Here is a 26149-nt window from a genome sequence, read left to right on the forward strand (position 1 = left end):
GCCAGTTGTATTGATGTGTTGCATGAATAGCTCATTCCTGCCCTTTCCCGTTCACGCATGGCAGCGCAGCAATTTGTCTTGCTGTGTTGCATGAATAGTTCGTTCCTGCCCTCCCCCTTTCACGCACGGCAGCGCAGCCATTTGTCTTGATGTGTTGCATGAATAGTTCATTCCTGTCCTCTCCTGTTCACGCACGGCAGCGCAGCCAGTTATCTTGAAGTATTGCATGAATAGTTCATTCCTGCCATCCCCCTTTAACGCACGCAGCGCAGCCAGTTGTCCTGCTGTGTTGCATGAATAGTTCATTCCTGCCCTTTCCCATTCACACACAGCAGTACAGCCAGTTGTCCTTCTGTGTTGCATGAATAGTTAATTCTTGCCCTCCCCCTTTCAAGCACGGCAGCGCAGCCAGTTGTTTTGATGTGTTGCATGAATAGTTCATTCCTGCACTCCCACTTTCACGTACGGCAGCGCAGCCAGTTGTATTGATGTGTTGCATGAATAGTTCATTCCTGCCATCCCCCTTTCACGCACGGCAGGGCAGCCAGTTGTATTGATGTGTTGCATGTATAGTTAATTCCTGCCCTTTCACGCATGGCAGCGCAGCCAGTTGTATTGATGTGTTGCATAAATAACTGATTCCTGCCCTCCCCCTTTAATGCGCAGCAGCGCATCCAGTTGTCTTGATGTGTTGCACGAATACTTCATTCCTGCCCTCCCTCTTTCATGCACAGCAGCGCAGCCAGTTGTCATGCTGTGTTGCATGAATAGTTCATTCCTGCCCTCTCCGGTTCACGCATAGCAGCGCAGCCAGTTGTCATGCTATGTTGCACGAATACTTCATTCCTGCCCTCCCTCTTTCATGCACGGCAGCGCCGCCATTTGTCTTGATGTGTTGCATGAATAGTTCATTCCTGCCCTCTCCGGTTCACGCATGGCAGCGCAGCCAGTTGTCATGCTGTGTTGCACGAATACTTCATTCCTGCCCTCCCTCTTTCATGCACGGCAGCGCAGCCATTTGTCTTGATGTGTTGCATTAATAGTTCATTCCTGCCTTCTCCTGTTCACGCACAGCAGCGCAGCCAGTTATCTTGAAGTGTTGCATGAATAGTTCATTCCTGCCCTCCCCCTTTAACGCACGCTGCGCAGCCAGTTGTCTTGATATGTTGCATGAATAGGTCATTCCTGCCCTCTCCCTTTCATGTATGGCAGTACAACCAGTTGTCCGGCTGTGTTGCATGAATAGCTCATTCCTGCCCACCCCCGTTCACGCTGGCAGCACAGCCAGTTGTATTGATGTGTTACATGAATAGTTCATTTCTGCCCTCCCCCTCACACGCAAGGCAGTGCAGCCAGTTGTCCTGCTGTGTTGCATGTATAGTTCATTCCTGCCCTCCCCCTTTCACGTAGGGCAGAGCAGTCAGTTGATTTGATGTGTTGCATTAATAGTTCATTTCTGCCCTCTCCCGTTCATGCACGGCAACGCAGCCAGTTGTCTTGATATGTTGCATGAATTGTTCATTCCTGCCCTCTCCCGTTTATGCACGGCAGCGCTGCCAGTTGTTCGGCTGTGTTGCATGAATAGTTAATTCCTGCCCTCTCCCATTCACGCATGGCAGCGCAGCAAGTTGTCTTGCTGTGTTGCATGAATAGTTCATCCCTGCCCTACCCCTTTCACGCACCGCAGCGCAGCCAGTTGTCTTGATGTGTTGCATGTATAGATCATTCATGCCCTCCCCCTTTCACATACGGCAGAGCAGACAGTTGATTTGAAGTGTTGCATGAATAGTTCACTCCTGCCCTCTCCTGTTCACACATGGCAGCGCAGCCAGTTGTCTTGATATTTTGCATGAATAGTTCATTCCTGCCCTCTCCTGATCACACACACACACGGCAGTGCAGCCAGTTGTATTGATGTGTTGCATGAATAGCTCATTCCTGCCCTTTCCGGTTCACGCATGGCAGCGCAACAATTTGTCTTGCTGTGTTGCATGAATAGTTTGTTTCTGCCCTCCCCCTTTCACGCACGGCAGCGCAGCCATTTGTCTTGATGTGTTGCATGAATAGTTCATTCCTGCCCTCTCCTGTTCACGCATGGCAGCGCAGCCAGTTATCTTGAAGTATTGCATGAATAGTTCATTTCTGCCATCCCCCTTTAACGCACGCAGCGCAGCCAGTTGTCCTGCTGTGTTGCATGAATAGTTCATTCCTGCCCTTTCCCATTCACACACAGCAGTATAGCCAGTTGTCCTTCTGTGTTGCATGAATAGTTCATTCTTGCCCTCCCCCTTTCAAGCACGGCAGCGCAGCCAGTTGTCTTGATGTGTTGCATGAATAGTTCATTCCTGCACTCCCACTTTCACGTACGGCAGCGCAGCCATTTATATCGATGTGTTGCATGACTAGTTCATTCCTGCCCTCTCCTGTTCATGCACAGCAGCGCAGCCATTTGTCTTGCAGTGTTGCATGAATAGTTCATTCCTGCACTCCCCCTTTCACGCACAGCAGCACAGCCAGTTGTGTAGAAGTGTTGCATGAATAGTTCATTCCTGCCCTCTCTCTTTAACGCACGCTGCACAGCCAGTTGTCTTGTTGTGTTGCATGAATAATTAATTCCTGCCCTCTCCTGTTCACACACGCACAGCAGCGCAGCCAGTTGTATTCATGTGTTGCATGAATAGCTCATTACTGCCCTCCCACTTTTATGTGCGGCAGCGCAGCCAGTTGTCTTGATGTGTTGCATGAATAGTTTATTCCTGCCCTCCCCCTTTCACGCATGGCAGCGCAGCCAGTTGTATTGATGTGTTGCGTGAATAGTTCATTCCTGCCCTTCCCCTTTCATGCACGGCAGCGCAGCCAGTTGTCTTGATGTGTTGCGTGAATAGTACATTCCTGCCCTCTCCCGTTCACGCTCCACAGTGCAGAAACTTGTATTGATGTGTTGCATGAATAGTTCATTCCTGCCCTCTCCCGTTAATGCACGGCAGCGCAGCCAGTTGTCCTGCTGTGTTGCATGAATAGTTTATTCCTGCCCTCCCCCGTTCAAGCTGACAGCACAGCCAGGTGTATTGATGTGTTGCATGAATAGTTCATTCCTACTCTCTCCAGTTCACGCATGGCAGCGCAACCAGTTGTCTTGATGTTTTGCATGAATAGTTCATTCCTGCCCTCCTCCTTTCATGCACGGCAGCGCTGCCAGTTGTCTTGATGTTTTGCATGAATAGTTCATTCCTGCCCTCTACTGTTCATTCACAGCAGCGCAGCCAGTTGTCTTGATGTGTTGCATGAATAGTTCATTCCTACTCTCTCCAGTTCACGCATGGCAGCGCAGCCATTTGTCTTGCTGTGTTGCATGAACAGTTTATTCCTGCCCTACCCCTTTCAAGCACGGCAGCGCAGCCAGTTGTCTTGATGTATTGCATGAATAGTTCATTCCTGCCCTCTCCCATTCACGCACGGCAGCGCAGCCAGTTGACCTGCTGTGTTGCATGGATAGATCATTCCTGCCCTCCCCCTTTTACATTCGGCAGAGCAGCCAGTTGATTTGAAGAGTTGCATGAATAGTGCATTCCTGCCCTCTCCTCTTCACGCATGGCAGCGCAGCCAGTTGTCTTGATGTTTTGCATGAATAGTTCATTCCTGCCCTCTCCTGTTCACACACACACACGGCAGCGCAGCCAGTTGCATTGATGTGTTGCATGAATAGCTCATTCCTGCCCTTTCCCGTTCACGCATGGCAGCGCAGCAATTTGTCTTGCTGTGTTGCATGAATAGTTCGTTCCTGCCCTCCCCCTTTCACGCACGGCAGCGCAGCCATTTGTCTTGATGTGTTGCATGAATAGTTCATTCCTGTCCTCTCCTGTTCACGCACGGCAGCGCAGCCAGTTATCTTGAAGTATTGCATGAATAGTTCATTCCTGCCATCCCCCTTTAACGCACGCAGCGCAGCCAGTTGTCCTGCTGTGTTGCATGAATAGTTAATTCCTGCCCTTTCCCATTCACACACAGCAGTACAGCCAGTTGTCCTTCTGTGTTGCATGAATAGTTAATTCTTGCCCTCCCCCTTTCAAGCACGGCAGCGCAGCCAGTTGGATTGATGTGTTGCATGAATAGTTCATTCCTGCACTCCCACTTTCACGTACGGCAGCGCAGCCATTTATATTGATGTGTTGCATGAATAGTTCATTCCTGCAGTCCCCCTTTCACGCACAGCAGCACAGCTAGTTGTCTTGTTGTGTTGCATGAATAATTAATTCCTGCCCTCTCCTGTTCACACACGCACAGCAGCGCAGCCAGTTGTATTCATGTGTTGCATGAATAGCTCATTACTGCCCTCCCACTTTTATGTGCGGCAGCGCAGCCAGTTGTCTTGATGTGTTGCATGAATAGTTTATTCCTGCCCTCCCCCTTTCACGCATGGCAGCGCAGCCAGTTGTATTGATGTGTTGCGTGAATAGTTCATTCCTGCCCTTCCCCTTTCATGCACGGCAGCGCAGCCAGTTGTCTTGATGTGTTGCGTGAATAGTACATTCCTGCCCTCTCCCGTTCACGCACCACAGTGCAGAAACTTGTATTGATGTGTTGCATGAATAGTTCATTCCTGCCCTCTCCCGTTCATGCACGGCAGCGCAGCCAGTTGTCCTGCTGTGTTGCATGAATAGTTTATTCCTGCCCTCCCCCGTTCAAGCTGACAGCACAGCCAGGTGTATTGATGTGTTGCATGAATAGTTCATTCCTGCCCTCGCCCTCTCACGCACGGCAGCGCAGCCAGTTGATTTGAAGTGTTGCATGAATAGTTCATTCCTGCCCTCTCCTGTTCACGCATGGCAGCGCAGCCAGTTGTCTTGATGTTTTGCATGAATAGTTCATTCCTGCCCTCTCCTGTTCACACACACACACACGGCAGCGCAGCCAGTTGTATTGATGTGTTGCATGAATAGCTCATTCCTGCCCTTTCCCGTTCACGCATGGCAGCGCAGCAATTTGTCTTGCTGTGTTGCATGAATAGTTCGTTCCTGCCCTCCCCCTTTCACGCACGGCAGCGCAGCCATTTGTCTTGATGTGTTGCATGAATAGTTCATTCCTGTCCTCTCCTGTTCACGCATGGCAGCGCAGCCAGTTATCTTGAAGTATTGCATGAATAGTTCATTCCTGCCATCCCCCTTTAACGCACGCAGCGCAGCCAGTTGTCCTGCTGTGTTGCATGAATAGTTCATTCCTGCCCTTTCCCATTCACACACGGCAGCGCAGCCAGTTGTTTTGATGTGTTGCATGAATAGTTCATTCCTGCACTCCCACTTTCACGTACGGCAGCGCAGCCAGTTGTATTGATGTGTTGCATGAATAGTTCATTCCTGCCATCACCCTTTCACGCACGGCAGGGCAGCCAGTTGTATTGATGTGTTGCATGTATAGTTAATTCCTGCCCTTTCACGCATGGCAGCGCCGCCAGTTGTATTGATGTGTTGCATGAATAACTCATCCCTGCCCTCCCCCTTTAATGCGCGGCAGCGCATCCAGTTGTCTTGATGTGTTGCACGAATACTTCATTCCTGCCCTCCCTCTTTCATGCACAGTAGCGCAGCCAGTTGTCATGCTGTGTTGCACGAATACTTCATTCCTGCCCTCCCTCTTTCATGCACGGCAGCGCAGCCATTTGTCTTGATGTGTTGCATTAATAGTTCATTCCTGCCTTCTCCTGTTCACGCACAGCAGCGCAGCCAGTTATCTTGAAGTGTTGCATGAATAGTTCATTCCTGCCCTCTCCCGTTCATGCAAAACAGCGCAGCCAGTTTTCTTAATGTGTTGCATGAATAGTTCAGTCCTGCCCTCTCCCATTCAAACACGGCATGGCAGCCAGTTGTCTTGCTGTTTTGCATGAATAATAATTCCTGCCCTTCCCTTTCTCACACACGGCAGCGCAGCCAGTTGTATTGATGTGTTGCATGAATAGTTCATTCTTGCCCTCTACTGTTCACGCACGGCAGCGCAGCCAGTTGTCTTGATGTGTTGCATGAATAGTTCATTCCTGCCCTCCCACTTTCACGCACAGCAGCGCAGCCAATTGTATTGATGTGTTGCATGAATAGCTCATTCCTGCCCTCGCCCCTTTATGCGCGGCAGCGCAGTCAGTTGTCTTCATGTGTTGCATGAATAACTCATTCCTGCTCTCCCCCTTTCATGCACAGCAGTACAGCCAGTTGTCTTGATGTGTTGCATGAATAGTTCATTTCTGCCCTCTCCCATTCACGCATGGCAGCGCAGCCATTTGTCTTGCTGTGTTGCATGAATAGTTCATTCCTGCCCTCTCCTGTTCGCGCATGGCAGCGCAGCCAGTTATCTTTAAGTGTTGCATGAATAGTTCATTCCTGCCATCCCCCTTTAACGCACGCAGCGCAGCCAGTTGTCCTGCTGTGTTGTATGAATAGTTGATTCCTGCCCTTTCCCATTCACACACAGCAGTACAGCCAGTTGTCCTTCTGTGTTGCATGAATAGTTAATTCTTGCCCTCCCCCTTTCAAGCACGGCAGCGCAGCCAGTTGTTTTTATGTGTGTCATGAATAGTTCATTCCTGCACTCCCACTTTCACGTACGGCAGCGCAGCTAGTTGTATTGATGTGTTGCATGAATAGTTCATTCCTGCCATCCCCCTTTCACGCACGGCAGGGCAGCCAGTTGTATTGATGTGTTGCATGTATAGTTAATTCCTGCCCTTTCACGCATGGCAGCGCAGCCAGTTGTATTGATGTGTTGCATAAATAACTCATTCCTGCCCTCCCCCTTTAATGCGCGGCAGCGCATCCAGTTGTCTTGATGTGTTGCACGAATACTTCATTCCTGCCCTCCCTCTTTCATGCACAGCAGCGCAGCCAGTTGTCATGCTGTGTTGCATGAATAGTTCATTCCTGCCCTCTCCGGTTCAAGCATGGCAGCGCAGCCAGTTGTCATGCTGTGTTGCACGAATACTTCATTCCTGCCCTCCCTCTTTCATGCACGGCAGCGCAGCCATTTGTCTTGATGTGTTGCATGAATAGTTCATTCCTGCCTTCTCCTGTTCACGCACAGCAGCGCAGCCAGTTATCTTGAAGTGTTGCATGAATAGTTAATTCCTGCCCTCCCCCTTTAACGCACGCAGCGCAGCCAGTTGTCTTGATATGTTGCATGAATAGGTCATTCCTGCCCTCTCCCGTTCATGCACAGCAGTGCAACCAGTTGTCCTGCTGTGTTGCATGAATAGCTCATTCCTGCCCTCCCCCGTTCACGCTGGCAGCACAGCCAGTTGTATTGATGTGTTACATGAATAGTTCATTCCTGCCCTCCCCTTCACACGCAAGGCAGTGCAGCCAGTTGTCCTGCTGTGTTGCATGTATAGTTCATTCCTGCCCTCCCCCTTTCATGTAGGGCAGAGCAGTCAGTTGATTTGATGTGTTGCATTAATAGTTCATTTCTGCCCTCTCCCGTTCATGCACGGCAACGCAGCCAGTTGTCTTGATATGTTGCATGAATTGTTCATTCCTGCCCTCTCCCGTTTATGCACAGCAGCGCTTCCAGTTGTTTTGCTGTATTGCATGAATAGTTCATTCCTGCCCTCTCCCATTCACGCATGGCAGCGCAGCAAGTTGTCTTGCTGTGTTGCATGAATAGTTCATCCCTGCCCTACCCTTTTCACGCACCGCAGCGCAGCCAGTTGTCTTGATGTGTTGCATGTATAGATCATTCATGCCCTCCCCCTTTCACATACGGCAGAGCAGCCAGTTGATTTGAAGTGTTGCATGAATAGTTCATTCCTGCCCTCTCCTGTTCATGCATGGCAGCGCAGCCAGTTGTCTTGATGTTTTGCATGAATAGTTAATTCCTGCCCTCTCCTGATCACACACACACACGGCAGTGCAGCCAGTTGTATTGATGTGTTGCATGAATAGCTCATTCCTGCCCTTTCCGGTTCACGCATGGCAGCGCAACAATTTGTCTTGCTGTGTTGCATGAATAGTTTGTTCCTGCCCTCCCCCTTTCACGCACGGCAGCGCAGCCATTTGTCTTGATGTGTTGCATGAATAGTTCATTCCTGCCCTCTCCTGTTCACGCATGGCAGCGCAGCCAGTTATCTTGAAGTATTGCATGAATAGTTCATTCCTGCCATCCCCCTTTAACGCATGCAGCGCAGCCAGTTGTCCTGCTGTGTTGCATGAATAGTTCATTCCTGCCCTTTCCCATTCACACACAGCAGTACAGCCAGTTGTCCTTCTGTGTTGCATGAATAGTTAATTCTTGCCCTCCCCCTTTCAAGCACGGCAGCGCAGCCAGTTGGATTGATGTGTTGCATGAATAGTTCATTCCTGCACTCCCACTTTCACGTACGGCAGCGCAGCCATTTATATTGATGTGTTGCATGACTAGTTCATTCCTGCCCTCTCCTGTTCATGCACAGCAGCGCAGCCATTTGTCTTGCAGTGTTGCATGAATAGTTCATTCCTGCAGTCCCCCTTTCACGCACAGCAGCACAGCCAGTTGTCTTGTTGTGTTGCATGAATAATTAATTCCTGCTCTCTCCTGTTCACACACGCACAGCAGCGCAGCCAGTTGTATTCATGTGTTGCATGAATAGCTCATTACTGCCCTCCCACTTTTATGTGCGGCAGCGCAGCCAGTTGTCTTGATGTGTTGCATGATTAGTTTATTCCTGCCCTCCCCCTTTCACGCATGGCAGCGCAGCCAGTTGTATTGATGTGTTGCGTGAATAGTTCATTCCTGCCCTTCCCCTTTCATGCACGGCAGCGCAGCCAGTTGTCTTGATGTGTTGCGTGAATAGTAAATTCCTGCCCTCTCCCGTTCACGCACCACAGTGCAGAAACTTGTATTGATGTGTTGCATGAATAGTTCATTCCTGCCCTCTCCCGTTCATGCACGGCAGCGCAGCCAGTTGTCCTGCTGTGTTGCATGAATAGTTTATTCCTGCCCTCCCCCGTTCAAGCTGACAGCACAGCCAGGTGTATTGATGTGTTGTATGAATAGATCATTCCTGCCCTCGCCCTCTCACGCACGGCAGCGCAGCCAGTTGATTTGAAGTGTTGCATGAATAGTTCATTCCTGCCCTCTCCTGTTCACGCATGGCAGCGCAGCCAGTTGTCTTGATGTTTTGCATGAATAGTTCATTCCTGCCCTCTCCTGTTCACACACACACACACGGCAGCGCAGCCAGTTGTATTGATGTGTTGCATGAATAGTTCATTCCTGCCCTTTCCCGTTCACGCATGGCAGCGCAGCAATTTGTCTTTCTGTGTTGCATGAATAGTTCGTTCCTGCCCTCCCCCTTTTACGCACGGCAGCACAGCCATTTGTCTTGATGTGTTGCATGAATAGTTCATTCCTGTCCTCTCCTGTTCACGCATGGCAGCGCAGCCAGTTATCTTGAAGTATTGCATGAATAGTTCATTCCTGCCATCCCCCTTTAACGCACGCAGCGCAGCCAGTTGTCCTGCTGTGTTGCATGAATAGTTCATTCCTGCCCTTTCCCATTGACACACGGCAGCGCAGCCAGTTGTTTTGATGTGTTGCATGAATAGTTCATTCCTGCACTCCCACTTTCACGTACGGCAGCGCAGCCAGTTGTATTGATGTGTTGCATGAATAGTTCATTCCTGCCATCACCCTTTCACGCACGGCAGGGCAGCCAGTTGTATTGATGTGTTGCATGTATAGTTAATTCCTGCCCTTTCACGCATGGCAGCGCCGCCAGTTGTATTGATGTGTTGCATGAATAACTCATCCCTGCCCTCTCACTTTAATGCGCGGCAGCGCATCCAGTTGTCTTGATGTGTTGCACGAATACTTCATTCCTGCCCTCCCTCTTTCATGCACAGTAGTGCAGCCAGTTGTCATGCTGTGTTGCACGAATACTTCATTCCTGCCCTCCCTCTTTCATGCACGGCAGCGCAGCCATTTGTCTTGATGTGTTGCATTAATAGTTCATTCCTGCCTTCTCCTGTTCACGCACAGCAGCGCAGCCAGTTATCTTGAAGTGTTGCATGAATAGTTCATTCCTGCCCTCCCCCTTTAACGCACGCTGTGCAGCCAGTTGTCTTGATATGTTGCATGAATAGGTCATTCCTGCCCTCTCCCGTTCATGCACGGCAGTGCAACCAGTTGTCCTGCTGTGTTGCATGAATAGCTCATTCCTGCCCTCCCCCATTCACGCTGGCAGCACAGCCAGTTGTATTGATGTGTTACATGAATAGTTCATTCCTGCCCTCCCCCTCACACGCAAGGCAGTGCAGCCAGTTGTCCTGCTGTGTTGCATGTATAGTTCTTTCCTGCCCTCCCCCTTTCACATACGGCAGAGCAGTCAGTTGATTTGATGTGTTGCATTAATAGTTCATTCCTGCCCTCTCCCGTTCATGCACGGCAACGCAGCCAGTTGTCTTGATATGTTGCATGAATTGTTCATTCCTGCCCTCTCCCGTTTATGCACGGCAGCGCTGCCAGTTGTTTTGCTGTGTTGCATGAATAGTTCATTCCTGCCCTCTCCCATTCACGCACGGCAGCGCAGCAAGTTTACTTGCAGTGTTGCATGAATAGTTCATCCCTGCCCTACCCCTTTCACGCACCGCAGCACAGCCAGTTGTCTTGATATGTTGCATGAATAGTTCATTTCTGCCCTCTCCCGTTTACGCACGGCAGTGCTGCCAGTTTCTTTTCCTGTGTTGCATGAATAGTTCATTCCTGCCCTCTACTGTTCACGCACGGCAGCGCAGCCAGTTCTCTTGATGTGTTGCATGAATAGTTAATTCCTGCCATCCCCCTTTCACGCACGGCAGTGCAGCCGGTTGTATTAATGTGTTGCATGAATAATTCATTCTAGCCCTCTCACTTTCACGCACGTCAGCGCAGCCAGTTGTCTTGATATTTTGTATGAATAGTTCATTCCTGCCCTCTCCTGTTCACACACTCACGGCAGCGCAGCTAGTTGTTTTGCTGTGTTGCATGAATAGTTCATTCCTGCCCTCTCCCGTTCACGCATGGCAGCTCAGCCATTTGCCTTTCTGTGTTGCATGAATAGTTCATTCCTGCCCTCCCCCTTTCATGCACGGCAGCGCAGCCATTTGTCTTGATGTGTTGCATGAATTGTTCTTTCCTGCCTTCTCCTGTTCACGCACGGCAGCGCAGCCAGTTATCTTGAAGTGTTGCATGAATAGTTCATTCCTGCGCTCCCCCTTTCACGTAAGGCAGAGCAGACAGTTGATTTGATGTGTTGCATTAATAGTTCATTTCTGTCCTCTCCCGTTCATGCACGGCAGCCCAGCCAGATGTCTTGATATGTTGCATGAATAGTTCATTCCTGCCCTACCCCTTTCACGCAAGACAGTGCAGCCAGTTTTCTTAATGTGTTGCATGAATAGTTCAGTCCTGCCCTCTCCCATTCAAACAAGGCATGGCAGCCAGTTGTCTTGCTGTTTTGCATGAATAATAATTCCTGCCCTTCCCTTTCTCACGCACGGCAGCGCAGCCAGTTGTATTGATGTGTTGCATGAATAGTTCATTCCTGCCATCCCCCTTTCACGCATGGCAGCGCAGCCAGTTGTATTAATGTGTTGCATGAATAATTCATTCTAGCCCTCCCACTTTCACGCATAGCAGCGCAGCCAATTGTATTGATGTGTTGCATGAATAGCTCATTCCTGCCCTCGCCCTTTTATGCGCGGCAGCGCAGTCAGTTGTCTTCATGTGTTGCATGAATAACTCATTCCTGCCCTCCCCCTTTCATGCACAGCAGTACAGCCAGTTGTCTTCATGTGTTGCATGAATAGTTCATTTCTGCCCTCTCCCATTCACGCATGGCAGCGCAGCCATTTGTCTTGCTGTGTTGCATGAATAGTTCATTCCTGCCCTCTCCTGTTCACGCATGGCAGCGCAGCCAGTTATCTTTAAGTGTTGAATGAATAGTTCATTCCTGCCCTCCCCCTTTAACGCACGCAGCGCAGCCAGTTGTCTCGATGTGTTGCATGAATAGTTCATTCCTGCCCTCTCCCGTTCACGCACCGCAGCGCAGAAAGTTGTATTGATGTGTTGCATGAATAGTTCATTCCTGCCCTTTCCCGTTCACGCTGGCAGCACAGCCAGTTGTATTGATGTGTTGCATGAATAGCTCGTTCCTGCCCTCCCCCTCTCACAAACGGCAGCGCAGCCAGTTGTCCTGCTGTGTGGCATGTATAAAGTATTCCTGCCCTCCCCCTTTCACGTACGGCAGAGCAGCCTGTTGATTTGATGTGTTGCATTAATAGTTCATTCCTTCCCTCTCCCGTTCAAACACGGCGGCGCAGCCAGTTGTCTTGATGTGTTGCATGAATAGTTAATTCCTGACCTCTCCCGTTTACGCACGGGAGCGCTGCCAGTTGTTTTGCTGTGTTGCATGAATAGTTAATTCCTGCCCTCCCCCTTTCACGCACGGCAGCGCAGCCAGTTGTCTTGATGTGTTGCATGAATAGTTCATTCCTGCCCTCTCCCATTTACGCACGGCTGCGCTGCCAGTCGTTTTGCTCTGATGCATGAATAGTTCATTCACGCCCGCTACTGTTCATGTACGGCAGCGCAGCCAGTTGTCTTATTGTGTTGCATGAATAGTTCATTCCTGCCCTCTCCCGTTCATGAAAGCAGCGCAGCCAGTTATCTTGCTGGGTTACTTGAATAATTCATTCCTGCCCCCTGCTGTTCACGCACGACAGTGCAGCCAGTTCTCTTGCTGTGTTGCGTCAATAGTTCATTCCTGCCCTCTCCCATTCACGCACAGCAGCACAGCCAGTTGTCCTTCTCTGTTGTGTGAATAGTTAATTCCTGCCCTCTTGCATTCACACACGCAGCGCAGCCAGTTGCCCTGCTGTGTTGCATGAATATTTTATTCCTGCCCTTTCCCCTGTTCACGTTCGGCAGCGCAGTAGTTGTCTTGCTGTGTTGCATGAACAGTTCATACCTGCCCTCCCCGTTTCACGCACGACAGCACAGCCATTTGTCTTGAAGTGTTGTATTAATAGTTTATTCCTGCCCTCCCACTTTCACGCACAGCAGCGCAGCCAGTTATCTTGAAGTGTTGCATGAATAGTTAATTCCTGCCCCCCCCCCGTTCACACATGGCAGCACAGCCAGTTGTATTGATGTGTTGTATGAATAGTTCATTCCTGCCTTCCCCCTTTCATGCACAGCAGCGCAGCCAGTTGTGTTAATGTGTTGTATGTTTAATTCATTCCTGCCCTCCCACTTTCACGCACCGCAGCGCAGCCAGTTGTCTTGATGTGTTGCATGAATAGTTCATTCCTGCCCTCTCCCGTTCACGCATGGCAGCGCAGCCAGTTGTCTTGATGTTTTGCATGAATAGTTCATTCCTGCCTTCCCCCTTTCATGCACAACAGCACAGCCAGTTGTATTGATGTGGTGCATGAATAGTTAATTCCTGCCCTCCCCCTTTCACGCACCGCAGCACAGCCGGTTGTCTTGATGTTTTGCATGCATAATTGATTCCTGTCCTCTCCTGTTCACACACGCATGGAAGTGCAGCCATTTGTCTTGATGTGTTGCATGAATAGCTCATTCCTGCCCTCCCCCTTTTATACGTGGCAGCGCAGCCAGTTGTCTTGATGTGTTGCATGAATAGTTCATTCCTGCCCTCCCCCTTTCATGCACTGCAGTGCAGCCAGTTGTCTTGCTGTGTTGCATGAATAGTTCATTCCTGTCCTCTCCCGTTCATGCACGGCAGCGCAGCCAGTTGTCTTGATGTGTTGCATGAATAGTTCATTCCTGTCCTCTCCTGTTCACGCACGGCAGCGCAGCCAGTTATCTTGAAGTATTGCATGAATAGTTCATTCCTGCCATCCCCCTTTAACGCACGCAGCGCAGCCAGTTGTCCTGCTGTGTTGCATGAATAGTTCATTCCTGCCCTTTCCCATTCACACACAGCAGTACAGCCAGTTGTCCTTCTGTGTTGCATGAATAGTTAATTCTTGCCCTCCCCCTTTCAAGCACGGCAGCGCAGCCAGTTGTTTTGATGTGTTGCATGAATAGTTCATTCCTGCACTCCCATTTTCACGTACGGCAGCGCAGCCAGTTGTATTGATGTGTTGCATGAATAGTTCATTCCTGCCAACCCCTTTCACGCACGGCAGGGCAGCCAGTTGTATTGATGTGTTGCATGTATAGTTAATTCCTGCCCTTTCACGCATGGCAGCGCAGCCAGTTGTATTGATGTGTTGCATAAATAACTCATTCCTGCCCTCCCCCTTTAATGCGCGGCAGCGCATCCAGTTGTCTTGATGTGTTGCACGAATACTTCATTCCTGCCCTCCCTCTTTCATGCACAGCAGCGCAGCCAGTTGTCATGCTGTGTTGCATGAATAGTTCATTCCTGCCCTCTCCGGTTCACGCATGGCAGCGCAGCCAGTTGTCATGCTGTGTTGCACGAATACTTCATTCCTGCCCTCCCTCTTTCATGCACGGCAGCGCCGCCATTTGTCTTGATGTGTTGCATTAATAGTTCATTCCTGCCTTCTCCTGTTCACGCACAGCAGCGCAGCCAGTTATCTTGAAGTGTTGCATGAATAGTTCATTCCTGCCCTCCCCCTTTAACGCACGCTGCGCAGCCAGTTGTCTTGATATGTTGCATGAATAGGTCATTCCTGCCCTCTCCCTTTCATGTATGGCAGTACAACCAGTTGTCCTGCTGTGTTGCATGAATAGCTCATTCCTGCCCACCCCCGTTCACGCTGGCAGCACAGCCAGTTGTATTGATGTGTTACATGAATAGTTCATTCCTGCCCTCCCCCTCACACGCAAGGCAGTGCAGCCAGTTGTCCTGCTGTGTTGCATGTATAGTTCATTCCTGCCCTCCCCCTTTCACGTAGGGCAGAGCAGTCAGTTGATTTGATGTGTTGCATTAATAGTTCATTTCTGCCCTCTCCCGTTCATGCACGGCAACGCAGCCAGTTGTCTTGATATGTTGCATGAATTGTTCATTCCTGCCCTCTCCCGTTTATGCACGGCAGCGCTCTCAGTTGTTTTGCTGTGTTGCATGAATAGTTCATTCCTGCCCTCTCCCATTCACGCATGGCAGCGCAGCAAGTTGTCTTGCTGTGTTGCATGAATAGTTCATCCCTGCCCTACCCCTTTCACGCACCGCAGCGCAGCCAGTTGTCTTGATGTGTTGCATGTATAGATCATTCATGCCCTCCCCCTTTCACATACGGCAGAGCAGCCAGTTGATTTGAAGTGTTGCATGAATAGTTCATTCCTGCCCTCTCCTGTTCACGCATGGCAGCGCAGCCAGTTGTCTTGATATTTTGCATGAATAGTTCATTCCTGCCCTCTCCTGTTCACACACACACACGGCAGCGCAGCCAGTTGTATTGATGTGTTGCATGAATAGTTCATTCCTGCCCTTTCCGGTTCACGCATGGCAGCGCAACAATTTCTCTTGCTGTGTTGCATGAATAGTTTGTTCCTGCCCTCCCCCTTTCACGCACGGCAGCGCAGCCATTTGTCTTGATGTGTTGCATGAATAGTTCATTCCTGCCCTCTCCTGTTCACGCATGGCTGCGCAGCCAGTTATCTTGAAGTATTGCATGAATAGTTCATTCCTGCCATCCCCCTTTCACGCACGCAGCGCAGCCAGTTGTCCTGCTGTGTTTCATGAATAGTTCATTCTTGCCCTCCCCCTTTCAAGCACGGCAGCGCAGCCAGTTGTCTTGATGTGTTGCATGAATAGTTAATTCCTGCACTCCCACTTTCACGTACGGCAGCGCAGCCATTTATATTGATGTGTTGCATGACTAGTTCATTCCTGCCCTCTCCTATTCATGCACAGCAGCGCAGCCATTTGTCTTGCAGTGTTGCATGAATAGTTCATTCCTGCACTCCCCCTTTCACGCACGCTGCACAGCCAGTTGTCTTGTTGTGTTGCATGAATAATTAATTCCTGCCCTCTCCTGTTCACACACGCACAGCAGCGCAGCCAGTTGTATTCATGTGTTGCATGAATAGCTCATTACTGCCCTCCCACTTTTATGTGCGGCAGCGCAGCCAGTTGTCTTGATGTGTTGCATGAATAGTTTATTCCTGCCCTCCCCCTTTCACGCATGGCAGCGCAGCCAGTTGTATTGATGTGTTGCGTGAATAGTTCATTCCTGCCCTTCCCCTTTCATGCACGGCAGCGCAGCCAGTTGTCTTGATGTGTTGCGTGAATAGTACATTCCTGCCCTCTCCCGTTCACGCACCACAGTGCAGAAACTTGTATTGATGTGTTGCATGAATAGTTCATTCCTGCCCTCTCCCGTTCATGCACGGCAGCGCAGCCAGTTGTTCTGCTGTGTTGCATGAATAGTTTATTCCTGCCCTACCCCGTTCAAGCTGACAGCACAGCCAGGTGTATTGATGTGTTGCATGAATAGTTCATTCCTACTCTCTCCAGTTCACGCATGGCAGCGCAGCCAGTTGTCTTGATGTTTTGCATGAATAGTTCATTCCTGCCCTCCTCCTTTCATGCACGGCAGCGCTGCCAGTTGTCTTGATGTTTTGCATGAATAGTTCATTCCTGCCCTCTACTGTTCATTCACGGCAGCGCAGCCAGTTGTCTTGATGTGTTGCATGAATAGTTCATTCCTACTCTCTCCAGTTCACGCATGGCAGCGCAGCCATTTGTCTTGCTGTGTTGCATGAACAGTTTATTCCTGCCCTACCCCTTTCAAGCACGGCAGCGCAGCCAGTTGTCTTGATGTATTGCATGAATAGTTCATTCCTGCCCTCTCCCATTCACGCACGGCAGCGCAGCCAGTTGTCCTGCTGTGTTGCATGTATAGATCATTCATGCCCTCCCCCTTTAACGCACGCTGCGCAGCCAGTTGTCTTGATATGTTGCATGAATAGGTCATTCCTGCCCTCTCCCTTTCATGTATGGCAGTACAACCAGTTGTCCTGCTGTGTTGCATGAATAGCTCATTCCTGCCCTCTCCTGATCACACACACACACGGCAGTGCAGCCAGTTGTATTGATGTGTTGCATGAATAGCTCATTCCTGCCCTTTCCGGTTCACGCATGGCAGCGCAACAATTTGTCTTGCTGTGTTGCATGAATAGTTTGTTCCTGCCCTCCCCCTTTCACGCACGGCAGCGCAGCCATTTGTCTTGATGTGTTGCATGAATAGTTCATTCCTACCCTCTCCTGTTCACGCATGGCAGCGCAGCCAGTTATCTTGAAGTATTGCATGAATAGTTCATTCCTGCCATCCCCCTTTAACGCACGCAGCGCAGCCAGTTGTCCTGCTGTGTTGCATGAATAGTTCATTCCTGCCCTTTCCCATTCACACACAGCAGTACAGCCAGTTTTCCTTCTGTGTTGCATGAATAGTTAATTCTTGCCCTCCCCCTTTCAAGCACGGCAGCGCAGCCAGTTGGATTGATGTGTTGCATGAATAGTTCATTCCTGCACTCCCACTTTCACGTACGGCAGCGCAGCCATTTATATTGATGTGTTGCATGACTAGTTCATTCCTGCCCTCTCCTGTTCATGCACAGCAGCGCAGCCATTTGTCTTGCAGTGTTGCATGAATAGTTCATTCCTGCAGTCCCCCTTTCACGCACAGCAGCACAGCCAGTTGTCTTGTTGTGTTGCATGAATAATTAATTCCTGCCCTCTCCTGTTCACACACGCACAGCAGCGCAGCCAGTTGTATTCATGTGTTGCATGAATAGCTCATTACTGCCCTCCCACTTTTATGTGCGGCAGCGCAGCCAGTTGTGTTGATGTGTTGCATGAATAGTTTATTCCTGCCCTCCCCCTTTCACGCATGGCAGCGCAGCCAGTTGTATTGATGTGTTGCGTGAATAGTTCATTCCTGCCCTTCCCCTTTCATGCACGGCAGCGCAGCCAGTTGTCTTGATGTGTTGCGTGAATAGTACATTTCTGCCCTCTCCCGTTCACGCACCACAGTGCAGAAACTTGTATTGATGTGTTGCATGAATAGTTCATTCCTGCCCTCTCCCGTTCATGCACGGCAGCGCAGCAAGTTGTCCTGCTGTGTTGCATGAATAGTTTATTCCTGCCCTCCCCCGTTCAAACTGACAGCACAGCCAGGTGTATTGATGTGTTGCATGAATAGTTCATTCCTGCCCTCGCCCTCTCACGCACGGCAGCGCAGCCAGTTGATTTGAAGTGTTGCATGAATAGTTAATTCCTGCCCTCTCCTGTTCACGCATGGCAGCGCAGCCAGTTGTCTTGATGTTTTGCATGAATAGTTCATTCCTGCCCTCTCCTGTTCACACACACACACACACGGCAGCGCAGCCAGTTGTATTGATGTGTTGCATGAATAGCTCATTCCTGCCCTTTCCCGTTCACGCATGGCAGCGCAGCAATTTGTCTTGCTGTGTTGCATGAATAGTTCATTCCTGTCCTCTCCTGTTCACGCATGGCAGCGCAGCCAGTTATCTTGAAGTATTACATGAATAGTTCATTCCTGCCATCCCCCTTTAACGCACGCAGCGCAGCCAGTTGTCCTGCTGTGTTGCATGGATAGTTCATTCCTGCCCTTTCCCATTCACACACGGCAGCGCAGCCAGTTGTTTTGATGTGTTGCATGAATAGTTCATTCCTGCACTCCCACTTTCACGTACGGCAGCGCAGCCAGTTGTATTGATGTGTTGCATGAATAGTTCATTCCTGCCATCACCCTTTCATGCACGGCAGGGCAGCCAGTTGTATTGATGTGTTGCATGTATAGTTAATTCCTGCCCTTTCACGCATGGCAGCGCAGCCAGTTGTATTGATGTGTTGCATGAATAACTCATCCCTGCCCTCCACCTTTAATGCACGGCAGCGCATCCAGTTGTCTTGATGTGTTGCACGAATACTTCATTCCTGCCCTCCCTCTTTCATGCACAGCAGCGCAGCCAGTTGTCATGCTGTGTTGCACGAATACTTCATTCCTGCCCTCCCTCTTTCATGCACGGCAGCGCAGCCATTTGTCTTGATGTGTTGCATTAATAGTTCATTCCTGCCTTCTCCTGTTCACGCACAGCAGCGCAGCCAGTTATCTTGAAGTGTTACATGAATAGTTCATTCCTGCCCTCCCCCTTTAACGCACGCTGTGCAGCCAGTTGTCTTGATATGTTGCATGAATAGGTCATTCCTGCCCTCTCCCGTTCATGCACGGCAGTGCAACCAGTTGTCCTGCTGTGTTGCATGAATAGCTCATTCCTGCCCTCCCCCATTCACGCTGGCAGCACAGCCAGTTGTATTGATGTGTTACATGAATAGTTCATTCCTGCCCTCCCCCTCACACGCAAGGCAGTGCAGCCAGTTGTCCTGCTGTGTTGCATGTATAGTTCTTTCCTGCCCTCCCCCTTTCACATACGGCAGAGCAGTCAGTTGATTTGATGTGTTGCATTAATAGTTCATTCCTGCCCTCTCCCGTTCATGCACGGCAACGCAGCCAGTTGTCTTGATATGTTGCATGAATTGTTCATTCCTGCCCTCTCCCGTTTATGCACGGCAGCGCTGCCAGTTGTTTTGCTGTGTTGCATGAATAGTTCATTCCTGCCCTCTCCCATTCACGCACGGCAGCGCAGCAAGTTTACTTGCTGTGTTGCATGAATAATTCATCCCTGCCCTACCCCTTTCACGCACCGCAGCGCAGCCAGTTGTCTTGATATGTTGCATGAATAGTTCATTTCTGCCCTCTCCCGTTTACGCACGGCAGTGCTGCCAGTTCTTTTCCTGTGTTGCATGAATAGTTCATTCCTGCCCTCTACTGTTCACGCACGGCAGCGCACCCAGTTGTCTTGATGTGTTGCATGAATAGTTAATTCCTGCCATCCCCCTTTCACGCACGGCAGTGCAGCCAGTTGTATTAATGTGTTGCATGAATAATTAATTCTAGCCCTCTCACTTTCACGCACGTCAGCGCAGCCAGTTGTCTTGATATTTTGTATGAATAGTTCATTCCTGCCCTCTCCTGTTCACACACTCACGGCAGCGCAGCTAGTTGTTTTGCTGTGTTGCATGAATAGTTCATTCCTGCCCTCTCCCGTTCACGCATGGCAGCTCAGCCATTTGCCTTTCTGTGTTGCATGAATAGTTCATTCCTGCCCTCCCCCTTTCATGCACGGCAGCGCAGCCATTTGTCTTGATGTGTTGCATTAATAGTTCATTCCTGTCCTCTCCCGTTCATGCACGGCAGCCCAGCCAGATGTCTTGATATGTTGCATGAATAGTTCATTCCTGCCCTACCCCTTTCACGCAAGACAGTGCAGCCAGTTTTCTTAATGTGTTGCATGAATAGTTCAGTCCTGCCCTCTCCCATTCAAACACGGCATGGCAGCCAGTTGTCTTGCTGTTTTGCATGAATAATAATTCCTGCCCTTCCCTTTCTCACGCACGGCAGCGCAGCCAGTTGTATTGATGTGTTGCATGAATAGTTCATTCTTGCCCTCTACTGTTCACACAAGGCAGCGCAGCCAGTTGTCTTGATGTGTTGCATGAATAGTTCATTCCTGCCATCCCCCTTTCATGCATTGGCAGCGCAGCCAGTTGTATTAATGTGTTGCATGAATAATTCATTCTTGCCCTCCCACTTTCACGCACAGCAGCGCAGCCAATTGTATTGATGTGTTGCATGAATAGCTCATTCCTGCCCTCGCCCTTTTATGCGCGGCAGTGCAGTCAGTTGTCTTCATGTGTTGCATGAATAACTCATTCCTGCCCTCCCCCTTTCATGCACAGCAGTACAGCCAGTTGTCTTGATGTGTTGCATGAATAGTTCATTTCTGCCCTCTCCCATTCACGCATGGCAGCGCAGCCATTTGTCTTGCTGTGTTGCATGAATAGTTCATTCCTGCCCTCTCCTGTTCGCGCATGGCAGCGCAGCCAGTTATCTTTAAGTGTTGCATGAATAGTTTCTTCTTGCCCTCCCCCTTTCATGCACGGCAGCGCAGCCATTTGTCTTGATGTGTTGCATGAATAGTTCATTCCTGCCCTCTCCTGTTCACGCATGGCAGCGCAGCCAGTTATCTTTAAGTGTTGCATGAATAGTTCATTCCTGCCCTCCCCCTTTAACGCACGCAGCGCAGCCAGTTGTCTCGATGTGTTGCATTAATAGTTCATTCCTTCCCTCTCCTGTTCAAACACGGCGGCGCAGCCAGTTGTCTTGATGTGTTGCATGAATAGTTAATTCCTGACCTCTCCCGTTTACGCACGGGAGCGCTGCCAGTTGTTTTGCTGTGTTGCATGAATAGTTAATTCCTGTCCTCTCCCATTCAAACACGGCAGGGCAGCCAGTTGTCTTGCTGTTTTGCATGAATAGTTCATTCCTGCCCTCCCCCTTTCACGCACGGTAGCGCAGCCAGTTGTCTTGATGTGTTGCATGAATAGTTCATTCCTGCCCTCTCCCATTTACGCACGGCAGCGCTGCCAGTCGGTTTTTCTCTGATGCATGAATAGTTCATTCCCGCCCGCTACTGTTCATGTACGGCAGCGCAGCCAGTTGTCTTATTGTGTTGCATGAATAGTTCATTCCTGCCCTCTCCCGTTCATGAAAGCAGCGCAGCCAGTTATCTTGCTGGGTTACTTGAATAATTCATTCCTGCCCCCTGCTGTTCACGCACGACAGTGCAGCCAGTTCTCTTGCTGTGTTGCCTCAATAGTTCATTCCTGCCCTCTCCCATTCACGCACAGCAGCACAGCCAGTTTTCCTTCTCTGTTGTGTGAATAGTTAATTCCTGCCCTCTTGCATTCACACACGCAGCGCAGCCAGTTGCCCTGCTGTGTTGCATGAATATTTTATTCCTGCCCTTTCCCCTGTTCACGTTCGGCAGCGCAGTAGTTGTCTTGCTGTGTTGCATGAATAGTTCATACCTGCCCTCCCCGTTTCACGCACGACAGCACAGCCATTTGTCTTGAAGTGTTGTATTAATAGTTTATTCCTGCCCTCCCACTTTCACGCACAGCAGCGCAGCCAGTTATCTTGAAGTGTTGCATGAATAGTTAATTCCTGCCCTCCCCCGTTCACACATGGCAGCACAGCCAGTTGTATTGATGTGTTGTATGAATAGTTCATTCCTGCCTTCCCCCTTTCACGCACAGCAGCGCAGCCAGTTGTGTTAATGTGTTGTATGTTTAATTCATTCCTGCCCTCCCACTTTCACGCACCGCAGCGCAGCCAGTTGTCTTGATGTGTTGCATGAATAGTTCATTCCTGCCCTCTCCCATTCACGCATGGCAGCGCAGCCAGTTGTCTTGATGTGTTGCATGAATAGTTCATTCCTGCCTTCCCCCTTTCATGCACAACAGCACAGCCAGTTGTATTGATGTGTTGCATGAATAGTTAATTCCTGCCCTCCCCCTTTCACGCACCGCAGCACAGCCGGTTGTCTTGATGTTTTGCATGAATAATTGATTCCTGTCCTCTCCTGTTCACACACGCATGGAAGTGCAGCCATTTGTCTTGATGTGTTGCATGAATAGCTAATTCCTGCCCTCCCCCTTTTATACGTGGCAGCGCAGCCAGTTGTCTTGCTGTGTTGCATGAATAGTTCATTCCTGCCCTCCCCCTTTCATGCACTGCAGTGCAGCCAGTTGTCTTGCTGTGTTGCATGAATAGTTCATTCCTGCCCTCTCCCGTTCATTCACGGCAGCGCAGCCAGTTGTCCTGCTGTGTTGCATGAATAGTTCATTCCTGCGCTCCTCCGTTCACGCTGGCAGCACAGCCAGTTGTATTGATGTGTTGCATGAATAATTCATTCCTGCCCTCCCCCTCTCACAAACGGCAGGGCAGCCAGTTGTCCTGCTGTGTGGCATGTATAATTTATTCCTGCCCTCCCCCTTTCACGTACGGCAGAGCAGCCAGTTGTTTTGCTGTGTTGCATGAATAGATCATTCCTGCTCTCTCCCGTTCATGCACGGCAGCGCAGCCAATTGTCTTGCTGTGTTGCATGAATAGGTCATTCCTGCCCTCCCCCTTTCACGCACGGCAGCGCAGCCAATTGTCTTGATGTGTTGCATGAATAGTTCATTCCTGCCTTCCCCCTTTCACGCACGGCAGCGCAGCCAGTTGTATTAATGTGTTGCATGAATAGTTCATTTCTTCCTTCCCCCTTTCATACACAACAGCGCAGCCAGTTGTATTGATGTGGTACATGAATAGTTAATTCCTGCCCTCCCCCTTTCACATACGGCAGCGCAGCCAGTTGTCTTGATGTGTTGCATGAATAGTTCATTCCTGCCCTCCCCCTTTCAAGCACGGCAGCGCAGCCATTTGTCTTGCTGTGTTGCATGAATAGTTCATTCCTGCCCTCTCCCGTTCACGCACGGCAGCACAGCCAGTTGTCTTGGTGTGTTGCAAGCATAGTTCATTCCTGCCCTTTTCAATTCACTCATGGCAGCGCAGCCAGTTGTCTTGCTGTGTTGCATGAATAGTTAATTCCTGCCCTCCCCCGTTCACACATGGCAGCGCAGCCAGTTGTAGTGATGTGCTGCATGAATAGTTCATTCTTGCCCTCCCCCTTTCACGCACGGCAGCTCAGCCAGTTGTATTGATGTGTTGCATGAATAGTTCATTCCTGCCCTCCCCCTCTCACGCACGGCAGCGCAGCCAGTTGTCCTGCTGTATTGCATGAATAGTTCATTCCTGCCCTCCCCCGTTCACACATGGCAGCCCAGCCAGTTGTATTGATGTGTTTCATGAATAGTTCATTCCTGCCCTCTTCAATTCCCTCATGGCAGCGCAGCCAGTTGTCTTGATGTGTTGCATGAATAGTTCATTCCTGCCCTCTCCCATTCAAACACGGCAGGGCAGCCAGTTGTCTTGCTGTTTTGCATGAATAGTTCATTCCTGCCCTCCCCCTTTAACGCACGCAGCGCAGCCAGTTGTCTTGATTTGTTGCATGAATAGTTAATTACTGCCCTCTCCCGTTCACGGCTCCGCAGCCAGTTGTCTTGATGTTTTGCATGAATAGTTCATTCCTGCCTTCCCCCTTTCATGCACAGCAGTGCAGCCAGTTGTCTTGCTTTGTTGCATGAATAGTTCATTCCTGCCCTCTGATGTTCACGCACGGCAGCGCAGCCAGTTATCTTGAAGTGTTGTAGCAATAGATAATTCCTGCCCTCCCTCTTTAATGCACGCAGCACAGCCAGTTGTCTTGATGTGTTGCATGTATAGTTCATTCCTGCCCTCTCCCGTTCATGCACTGCAGCGCAGCCAGTTGTCCTGCTGTGTTGCATGAATAGTTCATTCCTGCCCTCCCCCTCTCACGCACGGCAGCGCAGCCAGTTGTCCCGCAGTGTTGCATGTATAGTTTATTCCTGCCCTCCCCCTTTCTCGTACGGCAGAGCAGTCAGTTGATTTAATGTGTTTTATGAATAGTTCATTCCTGCCCTCTCCCATTCAAACAAGGTAGGGCAGCCAGTTGTCTTGCTGTTTTGCATGAATAGTTCATTTCTGCCCTCCCCCTTTCACGCATGACAGTGCAGCCTTTTGTCTTGATGTGTTGCATGAATAGTTCAATCCTGCCCTCCCCCTTTCACGCACTGCAACGCAGCCAGTTGTCTTGATGTGTTGCATGAATAGTTCATTCCTGCCCTCTCCCGTTCATGTACGGCAGCGCATCCAATTGTCTTGCTGTGTTGCATGAAAAGTTCATTCCTGCCCTCCCCCTTTCACTCACAGCAGCGCAGCCAGTTGTCTTGATTTGTTGCATGAATAGTTCATTCCTGCCCCCTCCCGTTCACGGCAGCACAGCCAGTTGTATTGATGTGTTGCATGAATAGTTTATTTCTGCCCTCTCCCGTTCATTCACGGTAGCGCACTCAGTTGTATTTTTGTGGTGCTTGAATAGTTCATTCCTGCCTTCCCCCTTTCACGCACGGCAGCAAAACCAGTTGTCTTAATCTGTTGCATGAATAGCTCATTCCTGCCCTCTCCTGTTCATGCACGGCAGCGCAGCCAGTTGTATTGATGTGTTGCATGAATAATTAATTTCTGACCTCTCCTGTTCATGCACGGCAGCGCAGCCAGTTGTATTGATGTGTTGCAGGAATAGCTCATTCCTGCCCTCCCCTTTTATGCGTGGCAGCGAAACCAGTTGTCATGTGTTGCATGAATAGTTCATTCCTGCCCTCCCTATAGGAAGGTGTTATCTGACTATATGGTTGCCCCCACTTTTTTTCTGGTGTTTTGCTGGTTTATGAGTTAGTTGGACTGGGAACCTGCTTTTCAGGGCCCCGGTCTATCTGCTTTCTCTGTATAAAGGTTTGCATGTACATTAGGTACATATCTAATTAGATTCTGGAGTGACATATAAGCCCCTAGTATATGGTATTCTATGCACCTAGGGCATAGGTACCTCAGAGGCCTACCAGGGGCTGCAGCATATATTATTCACCCATGGGAAGCACTCCAAAATGACACCACAGGTCTGCTACTGCAGCCTTGGCAAGGGTTTGCTTGCACCCCTTACTGTGGTATAGGCTCCCTATATCACTACCCTATACAGACACATATAAACCTATAAGCCACTCCTATGGCAGGCCTTGACAATCCTGAAGGCAGAGTGCTTAGTTTTGTGTGAGAGGGTACCCAAGCATGAGCTGAGCCCCTCTGCAGCTTTTGGAAATACTTCCTTATAGCTGTTCTGTGATACAGCCATACCATATACTCTTAAGTGCATTATAACCTCGTAGTAAATGCTAACTTTGGAACGGCTGCATCAAAACATGCCGTGTTTGGTGTCACACGCTTTGGAATACTACCCCCCCTGCCAGTTATGGCGGCGGGGGTAGCATTCCACCCTTCTAGAGGGAGAGACATGTTTACAATGGCTAAACCCGGTACGACTTTCCTGAGCCCTGGCATCACAAAATGGATACCGCTTTCACAGACACGGGTCTGGCCTCCTGCTGCTGACCGAAACTCCGGCAGGGGAGGCCTGGACAACAGGTTTCCTGTTGAGGGGAGGTGTAACCGCTTCCCAAGACAGGCAGATGTGTATTGGGGCTGGGTGGGAGCACTCTCTGGTGCTTTGAAGTCCTGCACTGGGGGCACACTTGGTGTCCCTGTGCATAGTCCAGTTCAAACCGGTTGCAGGGGCTACCTGCCCCTGCTCTGATGCAAAACTGGACAAA

At 49.9% G+C, this 26149-nt stretch overlaps 1 protein-coding gene across 1 annotated transcript in view; it reads left to right on the forward strand.

Annotated features, from left to right (window-relative positions):
- The window catches only part of LOC146822458 (uncharacterized), a 326778-nt gene that overhangs the window by 220287 nt on the left and 80342 nt on the right, over positions 1–26149 (forward strand). The gene's annotated exons all lie outside the window — the stretch shown is intronic.

The sequence above is a fragment of the Triturus cristatus genome, chromosome 6 (assembly GCF_964204655.1).
Source record: "Triturus cristatus chromosome 6, aTriCri1.1, whole genome shotgun sequence".
Lineage (NCBI taxonomy): Eukaryota > Metazoa > Chordata > Amphibia > Caudata > Salamandridae > Triturus > Triturus cristatus.